Here is a 14,938-nt window from a genome sequence, read left to right as displayed (position 1 = left end):
CATATATAATACTTAAGTTCATGGTACGCCCTCATGGAAAGGCCTAAGTTTTAACCAAAACAACCAAGAGAAAGACATAAATCTGATTATAGAAGTACATTTGAAAGTTTTAATTTTTATAACAATCAAATATTTAATTGCAATAATTAAAACAAACTGAATATTCATATGTTGATATTTTAGTTCACTGCTTATGTGAAATGGAAGAATTTATGAGATTGAAATTCAAAAAACGATGTGCCAACCACAAATATACACCATGTGAAAATACCCAAAGTGGACTTTAAAGAGATAAAATAAATTAAACTGTTGGGAAACATTTAAATGATGGATTGTAATACTGGTAGCGAGGGATGTTACTTCTAATGATTTGACTCAGTAAAGCAGTTCAAAGTTATTTGAAAACCATTAGAATTTTTTTTATGGTTTGAAACAGCTATGAAATTGAGAAGAGCTTATTGCACCTTGTGAACCCATGTGAAAAGCACTTGCAAGACAGGAATATACTGTTATTTGAAATGCTCCACTGTAAACTTTTAACTACCTCTTTAACTTCTGTTTAAGTATCTCTTTGACTAATGAAACTCTAAATATTTGTTTACAGTGCGTCAATGTTTAAACATACTTTGTAATAGAATAGCAGATCTGGTGGTTAAGGGCTGCAAATGGTTAAAGCTTTAGTACTACTGTTTATAGGATGCAATGTATCCTTAATCGGTTACCTACTTGGCCACTTAGCTAAAAATGAGAAAGAGTGTATCATTTATCATGTCCAAGATTTTCAAGCCAGAAGGCTTCAGCAATTTCATTTTGTCATCCAAAGCATCCTACAGTTACAGATGAGAAGCGCTTAGCTCAATGTGAAGTCTTTCCTGAAATACAGATGAAAACTTAAAAGAAAATAAGGGAGAAAGGAACATTACTGAGTGGTAAAATAACCTTCTTGTATATATCTAGTTCTATCTAAAAACATTACTTGCAAATACATATTAGCACAGCTATGCTCTGTTATAGAAAGAATAAAAAATATCCTGCGCAGTTAATTCTATGGGCCCCATTTATTAAGCTGTATAATCACACAAGGGAGTGTGAAATGCTAGTTATACAATGTTACAAATAAACGCCTAGATTACGAGTCTTGCGTTAGCCTTAAAAAGTAGCGTTAAGGGGTCCTAATGCTGCTTATTAACGGCCGCTGGTATTACGAGTCAGGCAGGTACAGGTGTACTGCTCACTTTTTTCCACGATTTTAGCATACCGCAAATCCCCTTACGTCAATTGCGTATCCTATCTTTTTAATGGGATTTTCCTAACGCCGGTATTATGATCGCTGGAAAAAGTGTGCGGTACTCCCTCTCCCAGACTCCTAACGCATTTAAAAGTCAGTAGTTAAGTGTTTTATGGGCTAACGCTGGAACATAAAGCTCTTAACTAAAGTGCTAAAAAGTACACTAACACCCATAAACTACCTATTAACCAATAAACCGAGGCCCCCCCACATCGCAAACACTATAATAAAATTATTTACCCCTAATCTGTTGACCAAACATCGCCGCCACTTTAATAAATGTATTAACCCCTAAACCGCCACACTCCTGCCTCGCAAAAAACACTAGTTAAATTTTATTAACCCCTAATCTGCTGTCCCTAACATCGACAACACCTACCTACATTTATTAACCCCTAATCTGCGGCCCACAACTTCGCCGCCACTATAATAAATATTTTAAGCCTGAAATCTAAGTCTAACCCTAACCCTAACACCCCCTAACTTAAATATAATTTAAATAAAATTAAATTAAATTACTACAATTAAATAAATTAATCCTATTTAAAACTAAATACTTACCTGTAAAATAAACCCTAAGATAGCTAAAATATAACTAACAGTTACATTGTAGCCATCTTAGGATTTATATTTATTTTACAGGCAACTTTGTATTTATTTTAACTAGGTACAATAGGATTTATTTTACAGGTCCTTTTGTATTTATTTTAGCTAGGTAGTTATTAAATAGTTAATAACTATTTAATAACTATTCTACCTGGTTAAAATAAATACAAAGTTGCCTGTAAAATAAATATAAATCCTAAAATGGCTACAATGTAACTATTAGTTATATTGTAGCTAGCTTAGGGTTTATTTAATAGGTAAGTATTTAGTTTTAAATAGGAATAATTTATTGAATTATAGTTATTTTTATTTAGATTTATTTAAATTATATTTAAGTTAAGGGGTGTTAGGGTTAGGGTTATGCTTAAGGGTTAATACATTTATTATAATGGCGGCGACGTTGGTGGCGGCAGATTAGGGGTTAATAAATTTAATATAGCTGTGGCGACGTTGGGGGGGGCAGATTAGGGGTTAATAAGTGTAGGTAGGCTGCGGCGACATTGGGGGGGCAGATTAGGGGTTAATAAATATAATGTAGGGTTCGGCGATGTGGGGGCAGCAGATTAGGGGTTCATAGGGATAATGTAGGTGGTGGCGGTGTCCGGAGTGGCAGATTATGGGGTTAATAATATAATGCAGGTGGCGGCGATGTCAGGGTCGCAGGTTAGGGGTTAATAAGTGTAATATTAGGGGTGTTTAGACTCAGGGTTCATGTTAGGGTGTTATGTGTAGACATAGATTTATTTTCCCCATAGGAAACAATGGGGCTGTGTTAAGAGCTGAACGCTGCTTTTTTGCATCTCCGCCCCATTGTTTCCTATGGGGAAATCGTGCACTAGCACGTTCAGCCAGCTTACCGCTGACTTAAGCAACGCTGGTATTGAGGTGAGATGTGGAGCTAAATTTTGCTCAACGCTCACTTTTCTGAGGCAAATTCTGGCTTGCAGAAAACCTGTAATACCAGCATTGTCTTAAGTGAGCGGTAAGAAAAAAAGGAGCATTAGCACCGCACAGCCTTACCGACAAAAACTCGTAATCTAGCCGAAAGGGAGGAGTTATTCAATACTACACTGGTTCACTTATTAATTATATGGCAGTTACAGATGGAAGCAATATGTTGCAATGCATCACAACCCTCTAAGGCAGACAAAGGGTTCTTCAACTCAACCAAAATTGTTCACATCTTAATAAATAAATACATTTATTTAATGATATAGATTCAGCTAAACTTGCTCGTAAAAACTGATATCTTGCTTTAAAAATCTTGTTGCAACATAACCCCTTAAAAAATAAGGAATTCAAATAAATGTGTAACTGCCCCCTCATCACAGCAGTGAGTGGTGAGATCAGCTCAATACAAATGTAAAAAATCTACTTTGGTTGCGCAACCATTCTTTTTTCCTATGTTACGAATACGAATACAGGTATCACAAAACAAGCAAACAAAAGCAAAGAACTGAAAAAAACACCTATAAAACTACCTTATTATCATGTATGCACAACAACAAAAAGAGACAACCTTGTTAGCCTTGAGACATGAAAACAAGAAACGGTAATTCCCACAGAAATCACTTCTTTTTAAATCCAGAATGCTAAATTGCAGTTCAAGTAAAAACCCCAACTACTTATCAAAAAAAGCTCAAAACATTCCAGAACGAGTCAGTTCATTTTCTGAATCTGCAAGATTGCCAAGACAAATGTCTTTCCAGCCCTTAGTAAATGGAGGTTATAATATGGATAATAGAACCATACAGTCTAAAGAATATGTCACTAAACATGTCAAAAAACACATCTAACATGGTTTGCATGAGTTGCCTCATGCTTCATCAGAGAGGTCTCTGAAGAGTGTGAGGAATCTCTTAGTTGCAACACTGTTCTATATCATCACATTAGATGTTGTGTTTGAGTAAGTTACATCTACAGCTACATGGTGGAACTCAACCTCTAAACCTCTATGATGACTATGGGACCAGGAGAAGTCAAACCAATGTCTACATAGTACATAGTACATACATCTGCACTTGTAAATACACTGGAATTGACATATACTGCTGATGGCTGATGATATACATAGTGATGGCAACTTTAAGTCAGTAAAAGTCCTTATATTATACTGATTCCTAAAGAGCATACACAAATATCTTAAGAATAAAACACAATTTCCCATTTAGACCACAACCTAATTAGTATTACATCATATAAAAAACAGGTAAATCACTTTGTACTCCCCTTGAATTAAGGTGTAACAGAACCTGATAGCATTGTGGTATATCATGAAAATACCTTTCACTAGACCCTAGTGAGATCGAATGACTTTTTTCACATTAACTGTGCTGAGAATAAACAGTGTGCTCTGGTACATTTAACAGAAATGGTAAAATCCTGGTATCAAGGATCAAGAAAACTTAAGGGGGATTTAGCACCTAGAAATGTAATTTTAACTAGAAGTACAACACTATACAAGTAAAGATGCATTACAAGAGAGATATATTTTAAAAAGCCACCCACCTCTTTTAGAAGACAGGAAAGCAATTTATTTGTAGATTTATTAGCAAAAAAATAAATAATAAAAGGATGGATCCTGGGGTTTTACAAACTGAGATTACTTTAGTTTGATCAGTGTATCTGCAAAAAACTTTATAGTTCAGTGATCTTAAGAGTAGAGGTAACCATGGCAAAACAGGGGCATGTTCCAGATTAAATTTAAGAGAAAGAGAAAGACAACTGTGGAATATGTTGCCAACTGCTTTTTTTGTAGCCTCACAGGACCACAAAAAGTTAAAGTGCATAATTCAAAAGTCAATGTAAAATTCACATCACTTGAAAATGGGATCCCTTAGCACATAGTAGGTGAAACGCGTTAGCTTTCGTCTACTGTGCCTTGTAGCTGTGCATTGGACATTTCTTTTTGCATCTATTCAATTTATTTGAATTTTGCATGTTCTTCATGTATTATGCACTTTTACATTCTGATGTACCAAGAGGATGAAAAGCCAAGATACTAAAGCATTTTGTTGACTCTGTTAGATCCGGCTGTTTGACACTGTTAGAACATGCTGAAGTCCTGTTATGTGGAATGAAACTGACAGCTTTAAGTGACAGAGGCAGGATCTATCTTTAGTTTTGTCGATTGAGTAGTGAGTTACCATCTGGCACGTTACCATGTCATACAGATTAATAAAACTGTTTTCTTTTAAAGTAACATGGAAATTACACATGCCATATCATGAATTAAAAAAATATGTTTTATGCATTAGGTCTTTTCTAGTAAACTGTTTTTCTCTGTATAACTGACACTCCATACCTCTGTCTGCAATACCATTGAGTAGGAAGCTTATTTTTAATCATAAAATATAATAATTTTTAGCTAATGGGTGTACAGATAGGATTTTATACCTGAGTTCATCTCTGAATAGTGGATATGTTACAATGTGGATGTAGTAAATGAAATACTTGGTCAGTAGTGGTCAATAGTGATATTTTGACACAAAAATCCTACAATCCATTTTACCTGTCTAAATCCACTAGATAAATTATCTACAAACACATAAGACTGTTTCCTTGAACTTTTTTCCAGTAGGCTATATCAGGTGGTTATATAAAAGGTAAAATTCCAAAACCTGAACACTTCAGAGATTGATATAGTGATTGTGTTTAATCTCCTTTCAATAACATTCCATTCCTTCAGTTATCAGAGTTCCATCTTTGATAAATCCATGACATCTCATTGGCTACAAATAAACTGTGTAAACTCTAGACAATCATTTTACAAGGTTTCAGTGGGTTTTGACAGAAATATTCACAGACCTACATGGAAGCAAAATCTAGCAGCAAATATAAATGAAAAACATGGCTACTAATTCAATATTGAAAATTGTTTAGTATGTTTAAATTTAATTTATATTCACTTCAATGATGTCTTTGGAAATCAGATTTAAAAACAATGAGAAAAATCCTTCCGGATGGATGTAAAAAGCTGGCTAGAAAATAATACATACATACCTATGGAGAAAAAGGAAGATGTGTTATCTCTAAATGTGCCTAGTAACAAAGCCCAATGTAAATAGACTTTAAGCATCCAATCTAGACGCTTGCCCTTCAATTAGCAGGGGACCATGTTTGTGACCTGTGCAGTTTACTCAGAAATCTTACAGGATAATAATGAAGTCCCAACAGATTATTGTAAAATGTTGCATAATCACAGCAAACCAAAATGTAAACTCAGCACTGATGTTGATTGGCTGTTTTTATTTTGTTACCATGCAGATGACAACATGGAGAGGAGCTGAATGGTAACAGCTCAAAAATAGCTTTTCATCTTAGTTTAAATAAAGAAAACCAAAAGTGTATACCAGGGACAAATTATATTTTATTTTTGGTAACATCTCCTTTAAGTGAATTTTAGACATTGAATGTTGAATATTGTTAACTTTTATTTCCAACTAAGTAGTTTTTTGATGGAGTTTTTGACTTAAAAAGTCTAGTCAAAAGTGTTGTGATTCAGATAGGGCATGTCATTTTACACATCTTTCCAATTTACTTTTATCATCAAATTTGCTTTGTTCTTTTGGTATTTGTTGTTGAAAGCTAAAACTAGGTAGGCACCAACTGATTTCTAAGACATTGAAGGCTACCTCTTATCTCAGTGCATTTTGACAGTTTTCACAGTTCAATACTGCTAGTTCATGTGTGTCATGTAGATAAAATTGTGCTCACGTCCGGGCAGTAATTTATGAGTCAGCACTGATTGGCTAAAATGTAAGTCTGTCAAAAGAACTGAGATAAGGGTCAGTCTGCAGAGGCTTATATACAAGGTAATCACAGAGGTAAAAAGTGTTTTAATATAATCATGTAGCTTATGCAAAACTGGGGAATGGGTAATTATCTATCTTTATAAACAATAAAAATTTTTCAAGTAGACTGTCTCACCATATGTTTGCACACAAAAAAAGCCTGAAATAACTCAGCTATGCAGCCCTGAAAAAGAACAATCCCAAAAGAACTCTAAGTATAAAACGGAAAACTAAAAGAAAGGGCGCGCTTATGACAAGCTACTGAGGTGAGGTCACAATGACATCAGATGTACAATTATACCTAAATGCAATGGAAACAATATTGAACAGGGAATAAAACAAATGGTTTATTAAAACACCACAATATAAAAACAAACAAACACTACAATATAAAAAAACACTACAATATAAAAAGCACTAATATATAAAAAAACACTACAATATAAAAAGCACTAATATATAAAAAGCACTACAATATAAAAAGCACTAATATATAAAAAAACACTACAATATAAAAAGCACTAATATATAAAAAACACTACAATATAAAAAGCACTAATATATAAAAAGCACTACAATATAAAAAGCACTAATATATAAAAAACACTACAATATAAAAAGCACTAATATATAAAAAGCACTACAATATAAAAAGCACTAATATATAAAAAACACTACAATATAAAAAGCACTAATATATAAAAAGCACTACAATATAAAAAGCACTAATATATAAAAAGCACTACAATATAAAAAGCACTAATATATAAAAAACACTACAATATAAAAAGCACTAATATATAAAAAAACACTACAATATAAAAAGCACTAATATATAAAAAGCACTAATATATAAAAAGCACTACAATATAAAAAGCACTAATATATAAAAAACACTACAATATAAAAAGCACTAATATATAAAAAGCACTACAATATAAAAAGCACTAATATATAAAAAACACTACAATATAAAAAGCACTAATATATAAAAAGCACTACAATATAAAAAGCACTAATATATAAAAAGCACTAATATATAAAAAACACTACAATATAAAAAGCACTAATATATAAAAAACACTACAATATAAAAAGCACTAATATATAAAAAGCACTACAATATAAAAAGCACTAATATATAAAAAAAAACTACAATATAAAAAGCACTAATATATAAAAAACACTACAATATAAAAAGCACTAATATATAAAAAGCACTAATATATAAAAAGCACTACAATATAAAAAGCACTAATATATAAAAAGCACTAATATATAAAAAACACTACAATATAAAAAGCACTAATATATAAAAAACACTACAATATAAAAAGCACTAATATATAAAAAAACACTACAATATAAAAAGCACTAATATATAAAAAAACACTACAATATAAAAAGCACTAATATATAAAAAAAACACTACAATATAAAAAGCACTAATATATAAAAAACACTACAATATAAAAAGCACTAATATATAAAAAAACACTACAATATAAAAAGCACTAATATATAAAAAAACACTACAATATAAAAAGCACTAATATATAAAAAACACTACAATATAAAAAGCACTAATATATAAAAAAACACTACAATATAAAAAGCACTAATATATAAAAAACACTACAATATAAAAAGCACTAATATATAAAAAAAACACTACAATATAAAAAGCACTAATATATAAAAAACACTACAATATAAAAAGCACTAATATATAAAAAACACTACAATATAAAAAGCACTAATATATAAAAAGCACTACAATATAAAAAGCACTAATATATAAAAAAACACTACAATATAAAAAGCACTAATATATAAAAAGCACTACAATATAAAAAGCACTAATATATAAAAAAACACTACAATATAAAAAGCACTAATATATAAAAAGCACTACAATATAAAAAGCACTAATATATAAAAAGCACTACAATATAAAAAGCACTAATATATAAAAAACACTACAATATAAAAAGCACTAATATATAAAAAGCACTACAATATAAAAAGCACTAATATATAAAAAACACTACAATATAAAAAGCACTAATATATAAAAAAAACTACAATATAAAAAGCACTAATATATAAAAAAAACTACAATATAAAAAGCACTACAATATAAAAAAACACTACAATATAAAAAAACACTACAATATAAAAAAACACTACAATATAAAAAAACACTACAATATAAAAAGCACTAATATATAAAAAACACTACAATATAAAAAGCACTAATATATAAAAAACACTACAATATAAAAAAACACTACAATATAAAAAAATATCACCTTATGTTTGTCTTATTGAAGTTTAGAGAATTTAGGACAGTGTATTATTATTAGAAGTCATCCCTGTTATCTAACAGCAAAAACAGTTCCTGCTGCACTTTTGCCATTAACTTGGAAGCCAATTAATTTATACAGCACTGAAAATTGCAGAGAAGAGAAGATATTAATTGTGATTTATTTGCATGTAGTGTTAAATGTCAAGCGTCCAAGTGTCTTTAAGACTCTTTCAGATCAGCAGATTGCTCATCTGATGGAATGCAAAGCCTGTTGCATCAAAACACAGATGTCTGCTGCCCCAGATTGTACATGCCCTGTATATATAAGAGCAGAGATTGGTGGGGGAGAAGTCATACGAGAGGATTTCAATTTCATTGCCTGCTGTTCTATGTATTCAGTAGAGGTACCATTCACAGTATTTAAGCGTGTGGGCCAGGCCAGTGCTGCTGCTGGATACATTTACTGTGCAGTAGAATAAATGGCAAGATTTCTAATTTCTGCCAATTTATATGCTCTGAGCTGGAAATCATTCAACACTCTCTACTTGTGTTTTACATCTTTGTTTTAAACCTTTTGCTAAAGACAGTGTTGTAGCCCTGTGTGGCAGTCAATGGGTTAAACTTTAACCCTTTCACTGCCTGCAGCCACCTATTTATTGCAAAATAATCTTTTTAGTAAAGAAATAAACATTTATGTTTGTTGGGGATTGAAAGGAGTTACTGATAACATCAACATTCTAGAGACATAAAAGTGTTCTTGATATTACAACCTATGGAGGAACTGAAATCTACTGATTCCGAGCAAAGCATTATAGCCTAGATAAATCCATGCAGACACCACACACTCAGGCAAACTCACCCAGGTGGATATTTTAACTCCAAAGCACATAGAGAGGAAGATTTATCAATTGCTAACATAAAAATGTATTTTGTGCTATTAAATCACCATTAAAAGATGCTATTTAATTTTGTACCTCTTAGCACCAAAGCATCATGTTGCTTCCTGCTAATTCAGAACGGTAATACATTCATCAAAACCTCTCTGGCTTCCAAATTGATGAAAAAAACAAAACATTAATGTTATCAAAGACACATTTAAGCCATGAGATATTGTATTATAGATTAATTGGTTGCTCATTTGCTACACGCATTATTTTTTGCATTAGAAGAAACTCCCAGATGCTTAGTACATGATGTTGTGATTTATGCTGCATTTATCTGATAACTGCGCAATTCCCAACATTAAATATAACATATAAACTCCAGAATATTTGAGCTCTAAGCTGCAGTCCTGTGCAGGTGGGCATGATCTGCTGTAATGGATCATGTCTGCCCCACATCAATAAATGCAGACGGCATACTCTGTTTTGATTTATCATTGCACAAGCATTTCTAGTAAAATGCTTGGGCAATGCCGCCCACTGCACATTCTCGGCTAGTAGGGGGTGTCAACCTGATTGTATCCGATCGGGCTGATTGCTGTCCACTGCCTCAGAGGTGGCAGACGAGTTAAGGAGCAGGACCGCTGCTTCTTATCATAGATTTCCGACTAGCCGGAAAGTGCGGGGTAGATAGCAGCATCCGCTGCTTGGTAAATTTACCCCTATGAGGCTACTGTGTTTGCTTAGCATGCAGGAATATTGCACATTGGACCCCATTTAATAACTAACAGGTGGACTATGTTCCCACCCATGGAAATCTGTCCACCCTGTTATCAGGGATAGCGAGGTAGAATTCACTAAATGAAGATATTTTTGCATAAGCATTTTATTTTTGCAGCCCCACCCCATGCATTTTTACAGCCGATCAGTCAAGAATAAAGGTTCTCTAAGGTTAGAATTTCCTTTTGCAGCCCCACCCCTGCACTTTTACAACAAATCATGCAAGAGGAGAGGCTCCCAAGGGTTAGAATTTCATTTTACAGCCCTACCCCTTGCACTTTAACAACCAATCACGCAAGAAGAGAGGTTCTCCAGGGTCAGGATTTCCTTTTGTAGCCCCACCCCTGCACTTTGACAACCAATCATGCAAGAAGATACGTTTTCCAGGGTTAGAATTTCATTTTGCAGCCCCACTCCCTGCAGTATGATAACCAATCACACAAGAAGAGAACTTCTCAATGGTTAGAATTTCATTTAGCAGCCCCACCCCCTGCATGTTTACAACCAATCACGCAAGAAGAGAGGTTAGGTTTTTAAGTCATCCACCTCAGTGGCAAGCTCATGAGCCTGAAAATGTGTCAGAAGTGCTCCATATATAATGTGTGCTGTGTCTTTGTTAGCCCCCAATTATACCCCAAAATATTAAACCCTAGAATGACCACTGGCCTGCACCACAAGGTCTCCAAAACTGCCTCCACTATCCAGAGAAGGAAATAACAAATGGAAAGCTAGCCAATTGTCTACGGTTGCCTTTACTTTTAAAAAAGGCTTAACAGTAGCACATTTGCACTATTATTGCACTATTATTGATTTTGCACAATATTAGTGCTCCACGCACCACTTGCATTTTTGCATTTTACTCATAGGACTCAAATTATGAAGCTGCAAATGCAGCTTTTGAGCATGAGGGCCAGATTACAAGTGGAGGCCTATTTATCGCTTTCGCTAGATCGCTAATTGCGCTGGAAGTAAACTCTTTGCACATGTCGGGTTGATAATAATATGAAAAGATCACATTCCAATGTTCTGCAAATAGAATAATATACAAATATATCTGATGGGATTTTGGTACAATATATATCTACACCTATATATATATATATATATATATATATATATATATATATATATATATATATATATATATATATATATATATATATATAGGAATATCTATTTAAAATATCTATTTAAAAATACATGGACCATATTCTCCCATGTGCAGAACATTGGAATGTGAAATATTTACAGTAAATACATAATTAAAACATTTATTAAATATGAATATTGCATAAATATACGTTTACATGTTTTCATCTACTTAACTGCAAAGTGCTCCAATAAACTTATATATATGTCTATATATGTAATTATGTACACATATATATTTATGTGTTGAAATGTGTATATGTCTATAAATACATATATGCACATATAAATACCTAAATACATATGTACACATATATAGACATTTATATATTTATACATTTACATCTTTACAGAGATATATGTATGTATGGCTGCCTTTGTTCTCTAGCACCTGAGACATCATATCTTTGAGCCCTTATAACGTTTTTATGAAATATTTTTTTTAAATATTTTTTATTAGACGGTGTTGATATAAGTGTAACTGTACTTTTTTATGTATTTTTGATGTGGTTTTTTTTATACTTTTTTGTTTCACAAAACAGTTAACTAAAGCTCTGAGGACACTTTAACCCTTTGAGTGCTAAGCACTTTCCCACCTAGGTGCTAATATTTTCTAAGTTTTTTTTTTTATTTTTTTTATTTTCAAAAACATTTTTTAACTTTTTTTTCTACAGACCCCCAAGACTTACACTGTTGGAAAGGTTATGCGTCTTGGGGGTCTGTAGCTGCTTAGATGCTTGAGCTACAGCCTTCTAAGCAGCATGCCCCCTCCTCCTATACTTAACATTGTTAAGTATAAATAGAATTGCGCAGTGACGTCATCATGTCATTATGCGTGACGTCACCACGCATCACGTGAAGCCCCAGCAATGCCTGTCACTCTACAGGCACAATCGCTGGGGTAGGAGCAGGTAGGAGCCCTCAGATCTACCTCAAGGTGGGAGAATGCTCATGACGGCTCTGAGCCATCATTAGCACCAGTGGGAAACTCTGTGATGGCGCAGAGCCGTCATTAGCACTCAAAGGGTTAAGCGATGAGCGTTAACTTGAATTACGTTTAAGCAATCGCGTTTACTTTATACTTATAATGACCAAACAAATGTGAAAACCCAATATTGCTCGTGCGCAAACATTTGAGCTCCACTTGTAATCTGGCCCATAGTGTTTTTTTTTTTTTTTATTTTACAATTTTTATTGAGATTATTGGCAAATATAACAGATTGAATAATGTTCATTCACAATGACAAGTAATTTACATAGTACATACAACGTGAAATATGAGGGTAGATAAGGTAGAGAATACAAAATAGGACCAAATTGTATGTTTACCCTGGAGGCGGTAAAAGAGACAATTTTGTGAATTATACATTTTCTGGGCACTTCTCTGTAGGTCATCTTGTAACTCAACCCATGGATATGTGAATGAACTTAGCATAAAGAAACCTCGTTTTTTTTTTTTTTTTTAATAGGGGAAAAGTTTAGTATGTGGTAGTATGAAAAGGAAAACATAAGAGATAAACAGCGGGCCAGAGCCGCTTTAATATTGAGGGGGGAGGCGTGTCCAGGGGTGTGCTGATATAACATGAGCTGGTAAGTTTGTGAATATGACTTACAGTCAGGATCAAATGGTGGGTCATGGAAATCTATAAACCAAAAACCTATAAAATAAGGAATAGGGAGGGGATATATTTCCAAGTGCTTGAGAAGAAATCACTCTATGGGACTACCGCATTATGGGATAACTATAAGCTGGATTTATAATGAGGGAAGGGCAGCACTATGCTATATGGTGATGGTAGGGTGTAATAGTACGCAAAATGACATAATTGAGGGTTACACTATGTAGTGGCAAACTGAATATCAACTGGGAGTATTGGCCGTAGAGGCAGGGCGAACATGTAGGTATTACTGGTATTCTATATTAAATGTAACAGAAAATGGTTTAGACCCAGATTAGTTTCATGCAGAATGGGGCAGCATTAAATTCCTCAATATATTGAGAACCAAAATAGGGATGCTGGACCCCTGTGGTAGAGTATGTAGCTAGGTCAAATTATATGGTCCTTGCAGTCAATCACAGCATTCTAATGATACATTTCTAATAACCCTAAACCGGTGTTATTAACAAGCAACAATAGGAATATGTCACCATATATATATATATATATATATATAAATGATAGAGGCGATATCTATACTTAATAGATATATTATAGAATGTGTAGGTTCTCTGGTTCAGGATCAATACAATATACATAAAAAAAAAGGAACTTATACGATATCGCAACCCCTGTAAAAGAATCAAGTCTAGACATATAGCGACCTAGAAACCACTACATGAGTAGATAAAATACAATATGCCCATAAGAACAAATGTGTTTGCGTTTAAAGTGGTACTAATGTAATTAGCTTCACGTCCATGTGCCACATGAGTTATGGTGAGGGGTATAATTTAAATGGATGTAAATGTTTCCCCATATTGCATTATTACCCATGGAAGAGGCCATATAAAGAACTATGTCACAGACTCTGTCCCCCTGATGTGCTCATTAGAGCTTAAGGAGCCAATATGTATGATATAAGTGTCCCCTTACACCTTAGAAGGTGAAAAAGTAGTACCCTAGACCTGCTAGGTATGTAACAATATATATGAGAAACTGTTACAAAGATGAGAACTGCTATTAATCTTTTACCATACTTAAGTCTGGTATTAGCATGAGCTGTTGAAAGGTAAGAAAATATATTAGAGGAGATAATATCATAGGGCCATTAATGCTGATTCGCTTATAAATTAAAAAATTAAAAAAAAAGGGAGAAGGAATAGAAACTGAGGTGTCAGGATTTCCCATCTCATAATAAAATAGTGGGACCACCCATACATTACATATGATATAGTAATAGGCATAGTTAGTTTCACAACGGTAACTGGTTCTCTAAATGCTATATACTATGGACTAGTAATAATTTGGGAATAAAACTATAACTATCTAAGTGCCTTATGGGTATGCATAACATGATTTAACAATACCATTGCAATGACAAGATTCTCATCAATATATTCAACTAACACAATGCCCTGTAGTGAAATGTACAAGTAAGAGACAGAAGATAGCTAGTCACAAGGCCATTTAAC

The sequence above is a fragment of the Bombina bombina genome, chromosome 8, assembly GCF_027579735.1.
Source record: "Bombina bombina isolate aBomBom1 chromosome 8, aBomBom1.pri, whole genome shotgun sequence".
Lineage (NCBI taxonomy): Eukaryota > Metazoa > Chordata > Amphibia > Anura > Bombinatoridae > Bombina > Bombina bombina.
Note: the sequence above shows the minus strand (reverse complement) of the source record.